We start from the raw sequence: 21,497 nt of genomic DNA, 5'->3' as shown, positions 1-21,497 counted from the left end.
TGCTAAGTCACTTCAGTCGTGTCAGACTCTGTGCGACCCCATAGACGGCAGCCCACCAGGCTCCCCTGTCCCTGGGATTCTCCAGGCAAGAACACTGAAGTGGGTTGCCATTTCCTTCTCCAATGCATGAAAGTGAAACTGAAGTCCTCAGTCAGGTCTGATTCTTTGCGACTCCATGGACTGCAGCCCACCAGGCTCCTCCATCCATGGGATTTTCCAGGCAAGAGTACTGGAGTGGGGTGCCATCACTGTTGATAGGTCCCTTGTCTTAAATAAATAATCACATTCTCTCCCAATCCCTAATTATTTTTATCTGGTGTGGTGTCATTCTTTTTAATGGCTGAGTAATATTCCATTGTATATATGTACCACATCTTCTTTATCCATTCCTCTGTGGGTGGGCATTTAGGTTGCTTCCAAATCTTGGCTATTGTAAACAGTACTGCAATGAAAACTGCATTGCATGTATCCTTTTGGATCATGTTTTTCTCCAGATTTATGCCCAGGAGTGGGATTTCAAGGTCATGTGGTAGCTCTATTTTTAGTTTTTTGTGGCACCTCCATTCTGTTCTCCATAGTGGCTGTACCAATTTACATTCCCACCAACAGTGTAGGAGGATTCCCTTCTCTCCACACCCTCTCCAGCATTTATTGTTTGTGGATTTCTTGACAATAGCCATTCTGACCAGTGTGAGGTGATATCTCATTGCAGTTTTGATTTGCATTTTTCTAATAACTAGCCATGTTGGACAGGTGACTGTTGGCCATCTGTATGTTATCTTTGGAGAAATGTCTATTCAGGTCTTCTGCCCATTTTTTTAGTGGGTCATTTGTTTTGATGCTGTTGAGCATCATAAACTGTTTGTAAGTTTTGGAGACTAATCCCTTATTGGTCAGATCATTTGCAAATGTTTTCTCCCAATCTGTGGGTTGTCTTTTCGTTTTCTTCATTGTTTCCTTTGCTGTGCAAAAGCTTTTGAATTTAAATAGATCTCCTTTGCTTATTTTTGCTTTTATTTCCATTATTCTGGGAGATGGATTGAGAAAGGTGTTGCTGTGATTTATGTAAGAGAATATTATGCCTACATTTTCTTCTAGGAGTTTTATAGTGTCCAGTCTCACATTTAGGTCTCTAATTAATTTTGAGCTTATTTTTGTGTATGGAGTTAAAGAATGATCTAATTTCATTTTTTTTACATGTGGCTGTCCAGTTTTCCCAGCACCATTTGTTGAAGAGATTGTCTTTCCAACATTGTGTAGTCTTGCCTCATTTGTCATAGATTAATTGACCATAGGTGCATGGGCTTATTTCTGGGTTTTCTATCCTGTACCATTGATCTATATTTCTATTTTTGCACCAGTACCATACTGTTTTGATGACTGTAGTTTGTAGTATAGTCTGAATTCAGGGAGGCTGATTCCTCCAGCTCTGTGTTTCTTTTCCAAGATTGCTTCGGCTATTTGGAGTCTTTTGTGTCTCCATACAAGTTTTGAGATTTTTTTGTTGTTGTTGTTCTAGCTCTGTGAAAAATGCCATTTGAGATGGATTGCATTGAATCTGTAGATTGCCTTGGGCAGTATAGTCATTTTGACAATATTGATTCTTCCAATCCACAAACATGGTATATCTTTCCATATGTTTATGTCTTTTTCAATTTCTTTCATCAGCATCTTACAGTTTTGGAGTACAGGTCTGTTGTCTCCTTAGGTAGGTTTATTCCTAGGTATTTTATTCTTTTTGATGTTGTGGTAAATGGAATTGCTTCTTGACTTTCTTTCTGATCTTTCATTGTTATGTATAAAAATGCAACAGATTTCTGTGTAGTAATTTTGTAACCTGCAACTTTACCAAATTCATTCATGAGTTCTAGTAGTTTTCTGGTAGCATCTTTAGGATCTTCTACGTATAGTATCATATCATCAGCAAACAGTGATAGTTTAACTACTTCTTTTCCAATTTGGATTCCCTTTACTTTTCTTCTCTGATTGCTGTAGTTAGGACTTCCAAAACTATGTTGAATAAAAGTGGTGAGTGGACATCCTTGTCTTGTTCCTGATCTTAGGGGGAATGCTTTCAGCTTTTCACCATTGAGTATAATGCTAGTTGTAGGTTTGTCATATATGGCTTTTATTATGTTGAGGTATGTACACTCTGTGGAGTTGGTTGGTTTTTATCTTTTGCTGTTGGTGAGTTGTTGACATTCTTTATATATTCTAGAAACTAATCACTTATCATATATATGCTTTGAAAATATTTTCCTCCATCCTGTGGATTACTATTTCATAATCACGATAGAATCCTTTGACACACAATTTTTTTTTTAGTTTTTATGGCATCTAATTTATTTTTTCTTTTGTTCCCTGTACCTTTGGTGTTATATCCAAGAAATTGTTACTGAAACCAATATCATGAAGATTTCCCCTATGTTTTCTTCTACAAGTTTTATATTTTTGTGTCTTATATTTAAGTCTTTGATTCATTTTGAACTAATTTTTATATGTGGTGTAAAATAAGGGTCAAACTTCATCCTTTTGTATGTGGACATCTTATCCAGTTTTCACAAAACCATTTGTCGAAGAGATTGTCCTTTCCCCTATTGAATGGTCTTGGCAATCATGTGGAAAATCAACTGACCATATCAATTAATATACAACAAAGGAGGCAAGAATATACACTGGAGAAAAGATAGTCTCTTCAATAAGTGCTGCTGGGGAAACTGGACAGCTGCATGTAAAATAATGAAATCAGAACATTCTCTAATACCATACCCAAAAATAACTCAAAATGGATTAAAACCTAAATGTAACACTGGATGCTATAAAATTCCTAGAGGAAAACATAGGCAGAACACTCTTTGACATAAGTCACAGCTTTATTTTTTTGGATCCATCTCCTAGAAAATGAAAACAAAAATAAACAAATGATACCTAATTAAACATATACACTTTTGCACAGCAAAGGAAACCATAAACAAAATGAAAAGACAACCTATGGAATAGGAGAAAATATTTGCAAACAATGTGACTGACAAAGGATTATTTTCCAAAATATGAAAACAACTTCCAAGCTCAATATAAAAAATGAGCAGAAGACCTAAATAGACATTTCTCCAAAGACCATCTCCCAGATGGTCAACAGGCACATGAAAACATGCTCAAACTCACTAATTATTAGAGAACTGAAAATCACAAATACAATGAGCATGGTACCACTTCATACTGGCCAGAATTGCCATCATCAAAAAGTCTACAAATAATAAATGTTGTTATCATCTGCTAGTTCCACTTGTACTCCCCAAGGACAGAGTTGTAAGCAGAAATTCAAGGAATTCAACAGAATGCTTAAAAAACATTCTGAATGTGATTAGTTTTCCTTTAGGGAAACCTCAGTTTTCTGAATTTTTCAAATGAGAATTAAATCTATTAAATATTATCCTGGTTTTTCACTAGCAATAAATGTCAGATTTTCTGTTATTGTCAAAAAACAAATAAAAGGAAGCAAAAAACAAAAAATAAATGCTGGAGAGGGTGTGGAGAAATGAGAACTCTCCTGCACTGTTGGTGGGAATAAAAAGTGGTGTGGCCACTATGGAGAACAGCAGCACGGAAGTTCTTTTAAAAGCTGAAAGTAGAGTTATCATACGGGGCTTCCCAGGTGGCTCAGAGGTAAAGAATCTGCCTGCAATACAGGAGATACAGGTTTGATTCCTGGGTTGAGAAGATCCCCTGGAGGAGGGCATGGAAACCCATTCCAGTATTCTTTCCTGGAGAATCCCATGGACAGAGGAGCCTGGTAAGCTGCAGTCCATGGGGTCACGAAGAACCAGACACAACTGAGCGACTTCCCTTTCACTTTTCACTTTCATGCATTGGAGAAAGAAATGGCAACCCACTCCAGTGTTCTTGCCTGGAGAATCCCAGGGACGGGGGAGCCCGGTGGGCTGCCATCTATGGGGTCGCACAGAGTCGGACACGACTGAAGCGACTTAGCAGCAGCAGCAGCAGCTGCTGCGTTTGTTTCTATGCATTAGTAAATTGGTTACCTCTCGCAATCTTGAAGGAATGGCCTTACGTAGATGTCTGTGGGGCCCAGAAGTTCAGTCCCACCTGGTCACCAGAGCCAGGCACTCAAGGGATGTCCCCTATGTGGGTTGCTTGCACCCTCCTGTTGTGCCAGGGCTATGGTTACACATGAGCCCTTCAAGAGTGGGTTTCTGTTCTCTGTAGTTTTACAGTTTTCCTGGATTATTACCCATTTGTTTTCAAAGCCAGGACTTTGAGGGTCTTTTCTTTCCTGTGCAGGATCAGAGTTAGAGTGCCTGGTGTGGCGCTCAGATCCCTTACTCCTCAGGAAAAATAAAGAATTTCTGCTATTTTGCTATTTGTTTTCTATATGTCTTAAAGCTTTTTTATCCCTCATTTCCCTTTGTGTTTGGTTGATTTTGTGTAGTGACACATTTAGGTTCCCTTCTCATTTCCTTTTGTGTACATTCTATAGATATTTTCTTAGTGGTTACCATGGGGAAGACATTTAACATCCTAAAGTTATAATAATCTAATTTAAATTGATATCAATGTAACTTAAATGGCATGTAAAAACTCTACTTCTATATAGCCCTGTCCCCCATCTTTGTTACAAATGAAAAATGAAATAATACTGGCCTATACATTTACCTCTGTAGCTATCTTTGTGTTGTTCATTATCTCTTCATATGGCTTTGAGTTATGCTCTAGTCGTTTTTCATTTCAGCCTGAAGGATGAGTTTTAGCATTTCTTGTAGGACAGGTTTACTAGTAATAAACTCTCTCAGTTTTTGCTTATCTGGAAATATCTTAATTTCTACCCCTTTTTGAATGATAGTTTGACCACATATAGGATTCTTGCTTGACAGTTTTTTTCTTTAAGCACTGTGAATAGATAACCTCATTGTCTTCTGGCCTTCATGGCTTCTGAAGAGAAATAGGCTGAAATCTTATTGAGGCTTTCATGCACATTTTGAGTCACTTTTGGTGATATTTCAAAATTCTCTCTTTGGCTTTGTATTTTGACCATTTGACTATAATGTGTATCAGTGTGAATCGCATGAATTTACCATGCTTGGAAGTTGTTAGCTTCTTGGTGTATATATAGATTCATGTCTTTCATTAAATTTTGGAGGTTATCGGTCATTTATTATTTCTTTAAATGTTTTTTATTCCCTTTCCTTTCTCTTCCTTCCATCCAGGAATCCCATTTTTCATATGTTAGTATGACTGATAGTGTCTCATCAGTTTCTTAGGCTCTATTAATTTTTCTTCATTCTTTTTCTGCTTTTCAGAGTGGATAATATGGATCAATCTATCTTCAATTTCATTGATTCTTCTTCCTCAAATCTTGCTAAAAACTCTCTACTCTAGTGAAATTTTTATTTCAGTTATTGTACTTTTCAACTCCAGAATTTCTTTTTGATTCTTTTTATAATTTATATCTCTTTATTGATATTCTGTGCTTTATGTGACATTGTTCTACTGTTTCCTTTACTTCTTTTTCTTGGTTTCCTTAAGTTCTTTGGGCATATTTAACACAGTTGATTTAAAGTCTTAAACTGTTTGTCTAGTCTTAGTCTCAGCTCCTTTAGGGACAGTTTCTATTAATTTCTCTTTTTTTCCTGTGAATGTGCCATTCTTTCTTCTTTCTTTGCCTGTCTTGTAATTTTTGCTGAAAATTGGATATTTTGAATGTTACAATATGGTAAATTTTGAAATATGATTGTTCCCCTTCCTCAGGGTGTATTTTTGCTCCCTATTGTGGCTCGTGTTTGTTTAACAACATTTCTAAACTATTTTGTAAAATCTCTACATTAGTGCCCCCATGGCACCCCACTCCAGTACTCTTGCCTGGAAAATCCATGGACGGAGGAGCCTGGTAGGCTGCAGTCCATGGGGTCGCTAAGAGTCGGACACAACTGAGCGACTTCACTTTCACTTTTCTCTTTCATGCATTGGAGAAGGAAATGGCAACCCACTCCAGTACTCTTGCCTGGAGAATCCCAGGGATGGGGGAGCCTGGTGGGCTGCTGTCTATGGGGTAGCACAGAGTCAGACATGACTGAAGTGATTTAGCAGCAGCAGCAGCATGCTAAGTTTCATTTTCCATGGTTTCAGCTACCCATAATCAGCCATGATCTGAAAATATTAAATGGAAAATTCCAGAAATAAACAATTCATAGGTTTTAAATTACACCATGTTCTGAGTTCAGTTCAGTTCAGTCACTCAGTCGTGTCCAACTCTTTGTGACCCCATGAACCACAGCATGCCAGGCCTCCCCCCTGTCCATTACCAACTCCCGGAGTCTACCCAAACCCATGTCCATCAAGTCGGTGATGCCATCCAGCCATCTCATCCTCTGTCGTCCCCTTCTCCTCCTGCCCCCAATCCCTCCCAGCATCAGGGTCTTTTCCAATGAGTCACCTCTTCGCATCAGGTGACCAAAGTATTGGAGTTTCAGCTTCAACATCAGTCCTTCCAATGAACACCCGGGACTGATCTCCTTTAGGATGGACTGGTTGGATGTCCTTGCAATCCAAGGGACTCTCAAGACTCTTTTCCAACACCACAGTTGTTCAAAAGCATCAATTCTTCTGTGCTCAGCTTTCTTTATAATCCAACTCTCACATCCATACATGACCACTGGAAAAACCATAGCCTTGACTAGATGGACCTTTGTTGGTAAAGTAATGTCTCTGCTTTTGAATATGCTGTCTAGGTTGGTCATAACTTTCCTTCCAAGGAATAACTTTCCTTCCAAGGAGTAAGCGTCTTTTAATTTCATGGCTGCAGTGATTCTGGAGCCCAGAAAAATAAAGTCAGCCACTGTTTCCACTGTTTCCTCATCTATTTGCCATGAAGTGATGGGACCGGATGCCATGATCCTAGTTTTCTGAATGTTGAGCTTTAAGCCAACTTTTCTCTTTCACTTTCATCAAGAGGCTCTCTCTCTTCTTCACTTTCTGCCCTAAGGATTGTGTCACCTGCATATCTGAGGTTATTGATATTTCTCCCGGCAATCTTGATTCCAGCTTGCACTTCCTACAGCCTAGCGTTTGTCATGATGTTCTCTGCATATAAGTTAAATAAGCAGGGTGACAATATATAGCCTTGACCTACTCCTGTACCTATTTGTAACCAGTCTGTTGTTCCATGTCCAGTTCTAACTGTTGCTTCCTGACTTGCACATAGGTTTCTCAAGAGGCAGGTCACGTGGTCTGCTATTCCCATCTCTTCCAGAATCTTCCACAGTTTATTGTGATCCACACAGTCAAAGGCTTTGGCATAGTCAATAAAGCAGAAATAGATGTTTTTCTAGAACTCTCTTGCTTTTTCGATGATCCAGCAGATGTTGGCAATTTGATCTCTGGTTCCTCTGCCTTTTCTAAAACCAGCTTGAACATCTGGAAGTTCATGGTTCACGTATTGCTGAAGCCTGGCTTGGAGAATTTTAAGTATTACTTTACTAGCATGTGAGATGAGTGCAATTGTGTGGTAGTCTGAGCATTCTTTGGCATTGCCTTTCTTTGGGATTAGAATGAAAACTGACCTTTTCCAGTCCTGTGGCCACTGCTGAGTTCTCCAAATTTGCTGGCATACTGAGTGCAGCACTTCCACAGCATCATCTTTCAGGATTTGAAATAGCTCAACTGGAATTCCATCACCTCCACTAACTTTGTTCATAGTGATGCTTTTAAGGCCCACTTGACTTCACATTCCAGGATGTCTGGCTCTAGGTGAGTGTTCACACCATCATGATTATCTGGGTCATGAAGATCTTTTTTGTACAGTTCTTCTGTGTATTCTTGCCATCTCTTCTTAATATCTTCTGCTTCTGTTAGGTCCATACCATTTCTGTCCTTTATCGAGCCCATCTTTGCATGAAATGTTCCCTTGTTATTTCTAATTTTCTTAAAGAGATCTCTAGTCTCTTTCCATTCTGTTGTTTTCCTCTATTTTTTTGCATTGATCACTGAGGAAGGCTTTCTTATCTCTCCTTGCTATTCTTTGGAACTCTGCATTCAGATGCTTATATCTTTCCTTTTCTCCTTTGCTTTTCGCTTCTCTTCTTTTCACAGCTATTCGTAAGGCCTCCTCAGATAGCCATTTTGCTTTTTTGCATTTCTTTTTCTTGGGGATGGTCTTGATTCCTGTCTCCTGTACAATGTCACGAACCTCATTCCATAGTTCATCAGGCACTCTATCAGATCTAGTTCCTAAAATCTATTTCTCAGTTCTACTGTGTAGTCATAAGGGATTTGATTTAGGTCATACCTGAATGGTCTAGTCGTTTTCTCCACTTTCTTCAATTTCAGTCTGAATTTGGCAATAAGGAGTTCATGATCTGAGCCACAGTCAGCTCCCGGTCTTGTTTTTGCTGACTGTATAGAGCTTCTCCATCTTTGGCTGCAAAGAATAAAATCAATCTGATTTTGGTGTCGACCATCTGGTGATGTCCATGTGTAGAGTCTTCCCTTGTGTTGCTGGAAAAGGGTGTTTGCTATGACCAGTGCATTCTCTTGGCAGAATTCTATTAGCCTTTGCCCTGCTTCATTCTGTACTCCAAGGCCAAATTTGCCTGTTACTCCAGGTGTTTCTTGACTTCCTACTTTTGCATTCCAGTCCCCTATAATGAAAAGGACATCTTTTTTGTGTGTTAGTTCTAGAAGGTCTTGTAGGTCTTCATAGATCTATTCAACTTCAGCTTCTTCAACGTTACTGGTCGGGGCATAGACTTGAATTACATGATGGTTTACCTTGGAAACAAAGAGAGATCATTCTGTCATTTTTGAGATTGCATCCAAGTACTGCATTTCGGACTCTTGTTGACTCTGATGGCTACTCCATTTCTTCTAAGGGATTCCTGTGCCTAATTTATAAATTAAACTTTATCATAAATATGCATGTATAGGAAAAAACATAGTATATATAGGATTTCATCACTAGGGGTCTTGGAACATATCCTTCATAGGTAAGGGGGGAACTACTGTAGTGTGTAATGTGGCCAGTCAGGTTTGTATTCCATTAACTGAGTGGTCAACTAGTATTCTGACAGAATTTGCTTAATTGTTTGGAGTCAAGAAAAGAAATACAGAAAGGAAAAAAGAGAAAGAAAAAAGTACTCTCCCAATGTTTGTAGACTGGCTGTGTGTTTGGGGATTGTATAAATGCTTAGCCACTACATTTAGAACTCTGCCTGAACTGTCGGTTCCTGTTTGGCACAAATCCTGAAGATCAGGCAGAGGTGAAAGCTTAGATCTTCTCATGGCCTTTTTTGAACATGAGTCCAGCTGTTGGTATACATGTAGCTTTCTCAATTCGCTGGTATATATGAGAACTGTTGGAACATTTCCTTTCTGAACTTCTTTTTTCCAGGCTTTTCAAGCTGTCTATTTCCTATCCCTACTGTCATCCCTTTTCCTGGGCTACTCCAGACAACACTTTTGCTTTTAAATGCTTTTGGCAAAAGCCACCAAGGAAGCCATGGGAATGCTCTAATTCAGGTGAAATAAAGTCAGGTCCTTATACCAGACAGCCACTAGTCAGGTTGAAACAAACAATCACGATATTTGGGAAAGAAAGAAAGTGAAGACGCTCAGTTGCGTCCAACTCTGCAGCCCTATGGACTGTAGCCCACCAGGATCCTCCATCCATGGAATTTTCCAGGCAAGAGTACTGGGGTGGGGTGCCATTTCCTTCTCCAGGGGATCTTCCTGACACAGGGATCAAACCCGGGTCTCCCACATTGCAGGCAGATGCTTTACCATCTGAGCCACCAGGGAAACCCATAATGTTTGGGAACAAGGTGTGTATTGCTCATTCTGGCAATATCAACCTGAGCCAAGAGTGCAGGACGTCATTCTTCATTGCCGCCACTGACCTGGGGAGTGAAGAGTTGGTAGGCAGGTGATTGAAAGCACCAGAGCACTCTTACTGCAATGTAGCCACTTTTTTCTTCACTAAACTTTCCACTGCTTGTTGTATTTTTTAATTAGATTCTAGAATTTTGCAAAACTTTGACAGATTTTGATGTCTTATTTGTTTTTGTGTAGATACAACCCTGGAGTTCCCTATTCTGCCATTTTTGGTGATGTCACTCAACAGCTACAGTTGCTATAAACTTTTGTTTCCAGAGTTTTTATAAAGTTGATTTTGACAGTGTTTGACAATTTACTTTTTTGTGAAGGGAAGGATTTTTGACGTTTCCTAATCTGCCATTTTTTCACAGATGTAACTCAAACACAGGATTTATGTTTTAATCAAGAGAAACTGCCCATCTTAGTATTTTATCTCAACAGAGAATCATTGCTAGAAGGACACAGGGTCTGGCTACTCTGACTTCTGCATGGGCCTTGTCTTGGTTCTCACCTCCAGTATTTTCATTGGAGGAAACTTTGTCTTATAGAAGATAGGCCTTATTAAAGTGACCAGCAGCAGTTCTATTAGAGCAATCCCAACATTTTTAAAGTGATTGTTTAGTTTTTCTTCTCATTTTCTTTTTTTTCTTTCCATTAGCACATTTTCTTCCTTGCACTTTTCTGTATTTTCTGATTTATTTTTGCAATTAATATGCATGTTAATAATAATCAGAAAAAACAATTGAGCTTTTTAAAAATCAGGTAAATATCTTGTTTCACAAATGGAATAAAAGAAATTTAACTAATATTAATAAGAAAAAAATCCAAGTTCCTTACTAAAGCTTATAAACAAGTTACATTTTTCAATTCTCTTTTCACCTGAAGAAAAATATAAACTGTTGCAATATAAGCTTATTATATTATACTGTTTTAGAATTAATAGACTAATAATACTTCTGCCTTTATTTAGGTCATAGTGGCTACACACCTGAAGGAATGTGGGTTGGACTAATATTCAGTAAGCATTCTTCAATGTACAACCTATTGGAATTATATTTAACTCAATGCTCAGATTAAAAAAAAATTTTTTTTTCATGGATCACAGTCAGGTTTAGAATAAGCCAACAAGCATTCAGGGTTTCTCTTTTGCCCAGATATTTTCAGTAAAACCTCATTTCCTCCCATAATTACATGTACATTCACATACACAGACATAGTTACATAAGCATAGATATACATTTACTTACTTTTACATAATAAAAAATCATCTCAAGAGTATATTTCTGTCTCTGCCCTACATTCAGATCCATTTCTGTGTGGCTAAGCAAAACCAAATTTAACTTCAGCTCCTGTTGCCTTGGCCTAGAGTTACAGTTGAATCTCACTTCTCAAGGCCTGCACTATAAGGAAGAAACTTTTTTAAAAGGAAGGAATGAAGGAGGGGAGGGAGGAAGTAGAAGAGAGATTGTCCCAGTCTGAATATTTACTCTATTTTGAGGATGGAGCAACTTTGCTAGGAAAATTACCCAAATAAGATAGGCATCCTGGGAATAAATTTGCTGTTGTTCAGTTGCTCAGTCATGTCTGACTCTTTTGCAACCCCATGAACTGTATAGCCCACCAGGTTCCTCTGACCATGGGATTCTCCAGGAAAGAGTACTGCAGTGGGTTGCCATGCCCTCCTCCAGGGGATCTTCCTGACCCAGGGATCAAACTCCTATCTCCTGCATTGGCAGGCAGATTCTTTACCACTGTACCACCTGGGAAGCCTATATAATATATACCCCTCACATAATATATAACTATATAGCATACAAATTAGAAAAATTAACATCTCTGAAGAAACATGGGCAAAGCATTTAAGTAGGTGGTCAATATGTAAAAAAAAATATTCAACTTTATTCTTGTTAACTACCTATGGATATGTAAATAGTTTCAACCTTTCTGGAAAACAGTTTGCCAACTTTGTTAAGAGCCTTAAAATGTTCAAACTTTTTGACTTAGTCTAAGTCCACTTCAGAATAACTACCCTAAACAGTTTACCTGAAGTGCACACAATATTTTATGGGCAAAGATGTTCTTCACTGGGTTTTTTGTAATAGGAAGTAAGTGGAAAAGATCTAAATGTGCAACATTTGGGGGATATTGTGATGAGCTTTATGATCCCTACATACTATGAAGCCATTCAAACATATTGAAGAAGAGTGTAGCATGACAATCAAGATAATAGTTTTTGGAGACATCTGAATTCAAGTTTAAGCACCATCACTGGATGTGTGACTTTAGGCAAATCACTTAACAGTCTTTCTAAGCCCTACTTTTCTCATCTGTAAAACAGGGGCAATAACAGTTCTAACCCACAGGAACTTTGTGAGTACTGAATGAGATTATTCATGTGTCTAGCACAGTGCCTGGCAGATAGCTTAGTAAACAATAACTCACAATAACTCTTAGGATGTAGGTTCTCATAGATGAGAAAATGGGAGCAGAGAGAGAATGGGTCACTTATCCAAAGCCACACAGCTAGTATGTAGTGACCTGGGATTCAAATACAGAAAGCTTGACTTCAAAAACCCATGTTCATAACCACAACAGTAAAATGTTAGTTGTTATTTATGCCTTTATTGCTACTGCTGCTTAATGACATGGGAAAATGCTTATGGAAAGATGCTGAGTAAAAAACTAGAATACAAAATTATATGTGTAGTATATTTTTCTTCAAAATTTTTGTTTTTATACATAAACATGCATGGATAAAAGACTGGAAGAAAAATACCCCAATATATTAAAATGATTGTCTTTTTTTTTTTTTTAAAAATTTTATTTTATTTTTAAACTTTACATAACTGTATTAGTTTTGCCAAATATCAAAATGAATCCGCCACAGGTATACATGTGTTCCCCATCCTGAACCCTCCTCCCTCCTCCCTCCCCATTCCATCCCTCTGGGTCGTCCCAGTGCACCAGCCCCAAGCATCAATGATTGTCTTTTGAGTGAAATGTTCAGAACAATCCTGGCACATAGAAAATGTAGAGTATTATCATTGGGATCATTTGTTTTGATGTTCTAAGATATAAGAAATGGTCTAAACGTGAATTTAGTTTGTATTTTTCCTGCTCAGGACTCAGACTTCCTGAGTCAGAATTCACATCATTAATTCATCAGTTCTAGAACACTCTTACCCATTACTTCTTTGAATATTAGTTTTCTTCCCATTTGTCCTCTTTGTCTCTTTACGTCTTTCATATTTTTAATTCTTTATCTCTCTGTGTTATATTTTGTACATCTGTGTTCCAGTTTACCACTTTTTCTCTTTAACTGTGCCCAATCTATAGTTTAATCTATTCACTGAGTTTTTAATATTAAAACTTTTTTTGAACTTCTAGAATTCTCTTTCAAAATTATTTGATCTTTTTTAAAAAATTTCTTGTTCTTTTCTCATCTTTCCCCTTTTCCTCCTCTTATTTTTTTTAAAAATTTTAAGTATTTTTTGGTCACGCTCTGAGGCATGTGGGATCTTAGTCCCCAGACCTGGGATCCAACCATTCCCCCTTGCGGTGCAGAGTCTTAACCACTGGACCACCAAGGAAGTCCCTTGCTCCTCTTATTTAGTCATCAGAATTTACCCAGTCTACCTTACAATTACATTTCTAACTTAATCTATCAGGTCCCTACTTTCAGTCTTAACACTTTTTTGGACTTTGTCACTGGTGTGATTGTAATCTTCCTACAAGAAGATTGAAATACTTCAGGAATACTTTAGAGGTTCACCATCACCTTCAAAATAAAATCTAAACTCCTTAGCATGGAATAACTAAATAGTCCATGTCTACCTTGCAATTCTTATTTCCAGAGATTCTCCAATATCTATCTTGCATTTAAGTTCCACCAGTGTATTAGCACTCTCCCCAAATTCTACATATTCTTATTAGGCCTAAGAAAATATTTAATGAAATATTATTGATTTTAATGAAAATATTACTGATGAGTTTGCTTCCATTAAAGTCAGGAAAGTAAAATTTAATTCGGCTTTTAGTGTAGATAAGCTATTTAAACAACGCTGTGAGTTTTAATGTATCTACTTTTCAATTTTTCCAGCTGCTTTAATTTTTTGGAAAAAAATTAATCATTCAAGAACACACAAAAACATGTACATGGGGTCCACATTTTTTCTGTTTTCCTCACAGTCCGGTATGGCTTGGTATGGCATTGTCTTTATTTAAATTTTTTTACATTTTTGTTCATCATGGATTTTTGCACTAATTTTTAAACTATTACATTAGAATATTTATCCTGATCACTGAGTTTTTTGGCATCCCTTTAAATTTTGCACACAAGGTGAATGTCTTACTTACCCCACCCTTATCCCATCCCTATTTGATGTCTTTAGATATATAAATAATCCATTTGTAACTAATGGGCATCTGAAATTATTGTAGCTGATATAGGATTTTTATTCCTAGAAGTTGTTTCTATCACCTCTCTTAGTATACATTTCAGAGTTCTGAAGTGGGGAGAAATTTTATCTTTAAAATATTATTTATTTTTAATAGGGAATATAGTCACATGATTCAAAATTCAAAAGACACAGAGAAAAGATACATAGTAAAAAGTCTCCCTGTCACTCCTACCTTCTAACCACCCAGTTCCTCTCCCTGAAAACAATGTTAACAATATCCTTCTTCCCTGGTGCCTGAGACAGTAAACAATCTGCCTGCAATGCAGGAGACCTGGGTTCGATCTCTGGGTCAGGAAGATCCTCTGAAGAAGGGAATGACTACCCACTCCATTATTCCTTCCTGGGAAATCCCATGGACAGAGGAACCTCATGGGCTACAAAGGGGTTGCAAAGAGTCGGACATGACTGAGCGACTAAAACTTTCACTTTCAAGAGATAATTTATGCTTATTCAAACAAATGTGTACATCTATTTTAATCCCCCCTTTTGCACAAATTGCAGCATATTGTGACTTGAATCTTGCTGCTTTAATTTAACAATATGTATTGGAGCTCATTCCATATCAATATATAAAGTGGTTCCTCATTTTGTATATATTAAGTGTATCTGTAGGATGAATTCTTATAAGTCAGACTTCTGGAATAGATTTAGTAGTGTTAATCGCTCAGTCATGTTTGATTCTTTGCAACCCCACAGACTGTAGCCTGCCAGGCTCTTACGTCCATGGGAATTCTCCAGGCGAGAACACTGGAGTGGGTTGTCATGCCCTCCTCCAGGGGATCTTCCCAACCCAGGGATCGAACCCAGGTCTCCCATGTTGCAGGCAGATTCTTTACCATCTGCACCACCAGAGAAGGAGCCCTTTATATAATAAGTAAATTGGTCCTTTGTTGAAATTTTTCAAATATTTGTTCCCCATTTGTTTTCCTGTTAACTTTGCTTATGGAAGCTTTTGCTGTTCAGATATTTTTTTATGTAGACAAAATTAATAATCTTTTCTTTTTTGGCTTGTGAGTTTTGTGTGAACTGGGGAAGCCCACTAAAGAATAAAGACCAAGAGAGAGCTTGTTAATCACCTTATCAGTAAGGAAGAGAATATGAATCAGAGTTGACTGTTAAAACTTGTAAAATTCTGAACCTTTGCAATTACCCATATTTATTCTGTGTGTTGTCCCATGGCTATTCTCCCATGGTAATTCAAAGCAAAACTCTTAATATCTATAAGAAAACCCTTAAGATGTGCTTGTCTTATGGAGAATGGGGTGAAATAGGAATAATAACTAATCTGATGGGGAAAAGAACCTCAAAGTGTTGGCAGTTTTAAGAAAAAAAAAAGAAGAAAATAAAGCATCCCTGGAATCTGCCTGAGGGAACGGAAAAAAAATGCTTGAAAAGAAGTGATCAACTCTTGCGACCTGGTGGTGTATGCAGCCAAACAATGATGGATAGGTGTTCAGAAAAGCAACTAGGCCATGCTGATGTTTCTTTTGTAGTATCAAGGTACATCCAGCAATATCATGACCACCTGAGATTTTTAATTTGAATAATACTGTTTTAGTGCACAGGTCAGTCATGTTATGTAGCAAATGGTTTAAGCTATAAGGAAATAACTATAGGTCCGAAGTTTGTTGTTGTTTAGTCACTAAGTCGTGTCCAACTCTTTGCGACCCCATGGACTGTAGCCCTCCAGACTCTGTCCATGGGACTCTCCAGGCAAGAATACTGGCATGGGTTGCCATTTCCTGCTCCAGGGGATCTTCCAACCTATGGATTGACCCCACGTCTCCTGCATTAGCAGATTATTTCTTTAACACTGAACCACCTGGGAAGCCCCAAGTCTGAAGTACAGTTTAACAGCAGGCTCTCTGTGTCCACAGGTTCTGCTTCTGTGGATTTTAACCAACTGAAGATTGAAAATATTTTGGAAAAAATCCAAAAAGCAAAACTTTTAATTTCCTGCACTCTGGCAATTATTTACATAGCACTTACCTTGTATTGTGCATTATACATTATCTAGAGATGATTTAAAGTACATAGGAAGATGTGTGTAAATTATATGCAAATATTACCTTTTCTATAAGGGACTTGAACACCTGGAGATTTTACTTTCTGCAGGAGTGGGGGTGTGTGTCCTGGAACCAATACCCCTGGAGGGATGCCTGTATGGCTGACTCCTCAACCTCTTCTTTTTCTTTTTCCTTGTTGTATTTCTACTCATTCTTCCTTATCAGAATACAGAGTTAAAACTCAACTAGTATATTTTTCCCTCTTAGCTTGCTTCTAACTTTTCCTTTGAAAAGTTTACTTGTCCCTTAAATTTGGGGGCAGAGAGAAATTCCATGGGTTACCCAGACACTGAGAATGACCATTTGTATAACTTGCTTCCTGTAGTCTGTTCAACAGGGTAAGTTCTGTTATCCTCCTCTCTTCCCAGTCATTTTTGCACCCCTTTGAATCCCAAGGCATCATCTCATTGGCATATTTTTCTATCCCCTACCTCTTTCCCTATCATGCTCTCTACTTTACTCCAGTTTTCTCCTCTCACAGCTCTCATATTTCTAAAATGTGCCCTCCTGTCCATCCCCACTTTCACTCTGAATTCAATCCTCCAGCCTCTTGCCTGAACTAGCAAAATAAATACACTTACTATTCTCCCAGTCTTAATCCAACTACCATAGAACTGCGAAAATGATCTTTCTAAATGTATATAAGAGGGTAAGGGGAGGATTTTCACTTATTCTAAGCAATTCTATATTGTTTGAAACTTTTAAAACCATGCATTTAGTACTTCTGTCATGAAACAAGCACAAATATCCTATTATTCCACTTTAAAATTTTCCAACAGCTATCCAATGGTTGCAAGATAAAACTCAAACTTAACATTACAGTCTCCGTTAGCTCTATCGCTTCATCAGTTACCTTCACGAAGTGACGCCTTGCTTTTCTCTTTTTCTCCCAGACAACAACTCTGCTAGGGTTATCAAAGATGCTCAGTTCTGGGACTTCCCTGGTGGTCCAGTGGCTAAAACTCTGCATTCCTAATGCAGGGAGCCCAGGTTCCATCCCTGGTTGGGGAGCTAAGATCCTGCATGCCACTCACCACAGCCAAAAAAAAAAAAATAACTAAAATTGTAAAAAGATGCTCAGTTCTGAATAATAGCTACATTAAAGTATCTACAGTGTGTCAAGCACTTTATATATAATCTCATTTTTCAACCCTGTAAGGCAGGCATTACCATCTAATTTTTTTTTTAATGAAGAAACTGAGGATCCAAGGTTAAGTGACTTCCCCAATGGGACACAGGTACTGGCTGAGGTAAGATTTGAACCCAGTTCTGCCTAATTCTAAAACTTAGGCTCTTTCCACTCTTCCATGCTAATTCTAGAATGAAATGTTCCCAGCATTCTGGCCCCATCATCTAGAGGAACATTACTTCTTATCTTTAAAACTTTAGGAGGCAGCTTAGTATAGTATTTCAGACTATGAGCTCGAGGCAAACTGCTGCTGCTGCTGCTGCTGCTGCTAAGTCGCTTCAGTCGTGTCCGACTCTGTGCAACCCCATAGACGGCAGCACACCAGGCTCCCCCGTCCCTGGGATTCTCCAGGCAAGAACACTGGAGTGGGTTGCCATTTCCTTCTCCAATGCATGAAAGTGAAAAGTGAAAGTGAAGTCGCTCAGTCGTGTCTGACTCCCAGCGACCCCATGGACTGCAGCCGACCAGGCTCCTCCATCCATGGGATTCTCCAGGCAAGAGCACTGGAGTGGGGTGCCATTGCCTTCTCCGAGGCAAACTACCTGGGTTCAAATGCTAGCCCTACAACCAACTAACTGTGTAACCTTGAATAAGGTAATTTCTCCAAACTTCAGCTTTTCCATCTGTAAAATGAGTACAATAGATCTTCTCACTCAGAATTGTTTTTAAAAGATGATCCAATATAAAATACTTAGTACAATGTGTGGCAAATAGTATGCATAACTTCAATAAAGCATAGCTATTATTATCATTATACTGCAGGTGTATCTCAAAATTCTGTTGTCCCTTTTGTTCATATAAAATTCCTGGTCAGTACATCTGAATCCTGATTTGCCATACCCTAACTGTCCCTTCTATGCATTTCTGTGTAGCATAATTATATTGTATAGGCTTTCCTTTTTGAGTGATTTTTCTAAGACATAGCTCTAGATACACTAATTTTAATTCATACATTAAACAGCTAATTGCTCAAATGCTGCTCACTTGTTAGGGTGTTAAGAATGTAGTGATTTAATTGTCAAGTTGCTTTAGCATTTCTTATATAAATGCTAACAACAGTAATTCTTGTATTGCAGCATTCACCTTTTTTTGTCCTGTGTGTAGTTCTACTTGCTTGTCTTCATAGTGGAACCTCAGGATGGCCAGAGTAACCTCCTCGTGTGTATTCTAATCTGCTCTTCTGTTGGCTCACTTTCTGTGTCAGGTATTAAGTTTGGACATTGCCTTGAAGTGAAAATCGCTCAGTCATGTCTGACTCTTTGCAACCCTTTCTTTTAGGGAAGCCAATCACAAAACCAGCCCTGGGCTGGATACTATTTGTCTTGTGCTTTGTATAAGCATTCAGATATACTATCTGAACAGGGCCTTGGGTATTTTCAGTACCTATGCAGTCATTCCATATAGTATTTCCTTTTCCCTACTGCTGTCATGACCTCTTTTCAAGAAATGGTAGCCTGTGGCCCTCAACAACTTTAGTGGTACCTCCTGTGGCTTCCTTTCCACAGCTCTTGGCCGTTTTTCCTCTATACCTTTTAAGATATTCCTTTTGGTCCATACCTATTGTCTTTTGTGAATGGAGTGAAAGTCACTCAGTTGTGTCCAACTCTTTTGTGACGCCATAGACTATATCCTCTGTCCATGGGATTTCCCAGGCAAGAATACTGTAGTGAGGTGCCATTCCCTTCTCCAGGGGGATCTTCCCGACCCAAGGGTCGAACCCAGGTCTCCTGCATTACAAGCAGGTTCTTTACCATCTGAACCACCAGGGAAGCCCCTATTGTCTATGATCAATAAATCTAAACAATACCCTTACTCCTCCATGGAATGAAAATGAAAGTTACCAGACTTTTTTTCCACCAATCTCTTTTGAGTCCAGCAAAATGACAACAAAAAAATGAGGCTGAGAGAATAAGGAACCTTAAAAGAAGCCCTACTGGGAGGACTGAATTAAAATCTCCCTAGGCCAAAATTTTGTACTAAGGGAAAATGGATTAAAAAAGGGCTATCGACTGCTTTCCATGTAAAGGCTATTTTACATGGGGTTTACTGAATTGTTTAACTCAACACTCCTCATGATTTGTTAGCATAAATACCAAGTTCTTGCTTGATTTCCGTGTATCAGTTATCCCTGATGCTCATTCATGTGCAAGGGCCTTAGGGATAGTATGGTTCCAGTTTTCACAGAATGCTTGGGTAGACCCTAGAGACAGTGCCTTAGTCACCAGGGGGAGCTGCTGCACAGGGAGGGGGAGGAGATAAGAAGGCCTCCAGATACCCCCACCACCAGAGCAGCTTTGTGTTTCTATTTTATATCTTAAGATTCCTTTTCGTTTAAGGAAAAGTCTACTAATCCAGTCCTCTTGTTTTACAGTTGAGGTTTGAATTTTCTACCCTCAATATTTGAAATGAGGACTTTGAATGTCATTAGGGCTGACAGTACCCTTTCTATCAAGGTTCTGAAATAAATTTCTGAGACTGACAAACAAGAGCTCAAATTGTTGCTCTTGGACTTAACCTCCAAGAGGATGTGGGCAAATGGTCTACTTTTTCTTTCCCCTTGTGTCTAGCAGCAGCGAACATATACCTGGTGCTCAAGTGTACTGCCTGAATCTGACAGACCCACTTTCTTACTATGTATGTTAGCTGAGCAAGCAATGCTACTTTGTAAGAACAGAAAAATTGGTTTGTGTCCAAAGGTAATGAAGAATAAGAAATATTGATACAGTAAAATAAGAAATGATACAGTAAAAAAAATACATGTGTATGGCAGTTGTTCAGTCGTGTCCGACTCTGTGACCCTATGGACTCTAGCCCACCAGGCTCCTCTGTCCATGGAATTCTTCAGGCATGAATACTGGAGTGGTTTGCCATTCCTTCCTCCAGTGGGACACGGACATGAACTTGGGCGAATTCCAGGAGACTGTGAGGGATAGGGAGGCCTGGCATGCTGCAGTCCATGGGGTTACATAGAATCACAACTTAGTGACTGAACAACAACAACAAAAAAAGATCAGTGCACGTCCCCAGGCCCCATCTTCAATCAGTCTCTGATGTATTTCTTACTATCCTGCATTGGCTCAGACAGTAAAGCGTCTGCCTGCAATGCAGGAGACCCGAGTTCGATTCCTGGGTCAGGAAGATCCCCTGGAGAAGGAAATGGCAATCCACTCCAGCACTCTTGCCTGGAAAATCCCATGGACGGAGGAGCCTGATAGGCTACAGTCCATGGGGTCGCAAAGAGTCGGACACGACTGAGCGACTTCACTTTATTCACTTTACCTTCAGCCACACTGACTTTCAGATTCTTCTACTACACTGGTGTTCCCTCCTTAGGGCCTTTGGACTTGGCATCACCCTTACCTGAAATGTTCTTCTCTCAGGTACCTACATGGCTTGGTTACTTAGTTCTTTCAGGTCTCTGCTGAAAGGTCACCTCCCCCAGGAGGCCTTCTCCTACCATCTTTAGCTAAAATAACAATGCCCCACAAACATTCCTTGACACCCTTACTCTGCTTCTTCTGCATGGCACTCTATATTGACACATGGATGTGTTTGTGGCCTGTCTCCCCTCACGAAAACAGAAGCTACATGAAGGCAGGGACTATTTCTGAGCACTGCTTACATCCTGGTCCCCAAAACGGTATGTGGCAGAGTAAGTACTTAAATGTTTATTTTATTGTGTTTTCTAGAGTTTTCAAACTTTCCTTGTAGTGCCTATATGGTGGGAAGTTAAGCAGGGACTAGAGGCTTCTAGAAATGTGTATTTCCCAATCTTCATGGATTGGCACCAGAGGCTCCCAACAAGAGTTCCAATTTAGGTCTACACTCCATTCCACTAGGATGTGAAGTAAGAGGAATGGAATCCAGTCTCGAGAATCTCTTCCACTACACTCAGGG

At 38.9% G+C, this 21,497-nt stretch overlaps 1 protein-coding gene across 1 annotated transcript in view; it reads left to right on the top strand.

Moving 5' to 3' along the window:
- The first annotated feature begins 14,042 nt into the window (after window positions 1–14,042).
- RPL36A (ribosomal protein L36a) overlaps window positions 14,043–21,497 on the top strand; it is a 53,239-nt gene continuing 45,784 nt past the window's right edge. Inside the window, exon 1 of the mRNA XM_055565053.1 lies at window positions 14,043–14,046. The gene's annotated coding sequence lies outside the window, so the exon portion shown is untranslated. The remainder of the gene's footprint in view (window positions 14,047–21,497) is intronic.

The sequence above is a fragment of the Bubalus kerabau genome, chromosome X, assembly GCF_029407905.1.
Source record: "Bubalus kerabau isolate K-KA32 ecotype Philippines breed swamp buffalo chromosome X, PCC_UOA_SB_1v2, whole genome shotgun sequence".
Classification (NCBI taxonomy): domain Eukaryota; kingdom Metazoa; phylum Chordata; class Mammalia; order Artiodactyla; family Bovidae; genus Bubalus; species Bubalus kerabau.
This window is presented reverse-complemented; position numbering and strand designations above follow the sequence as displayed.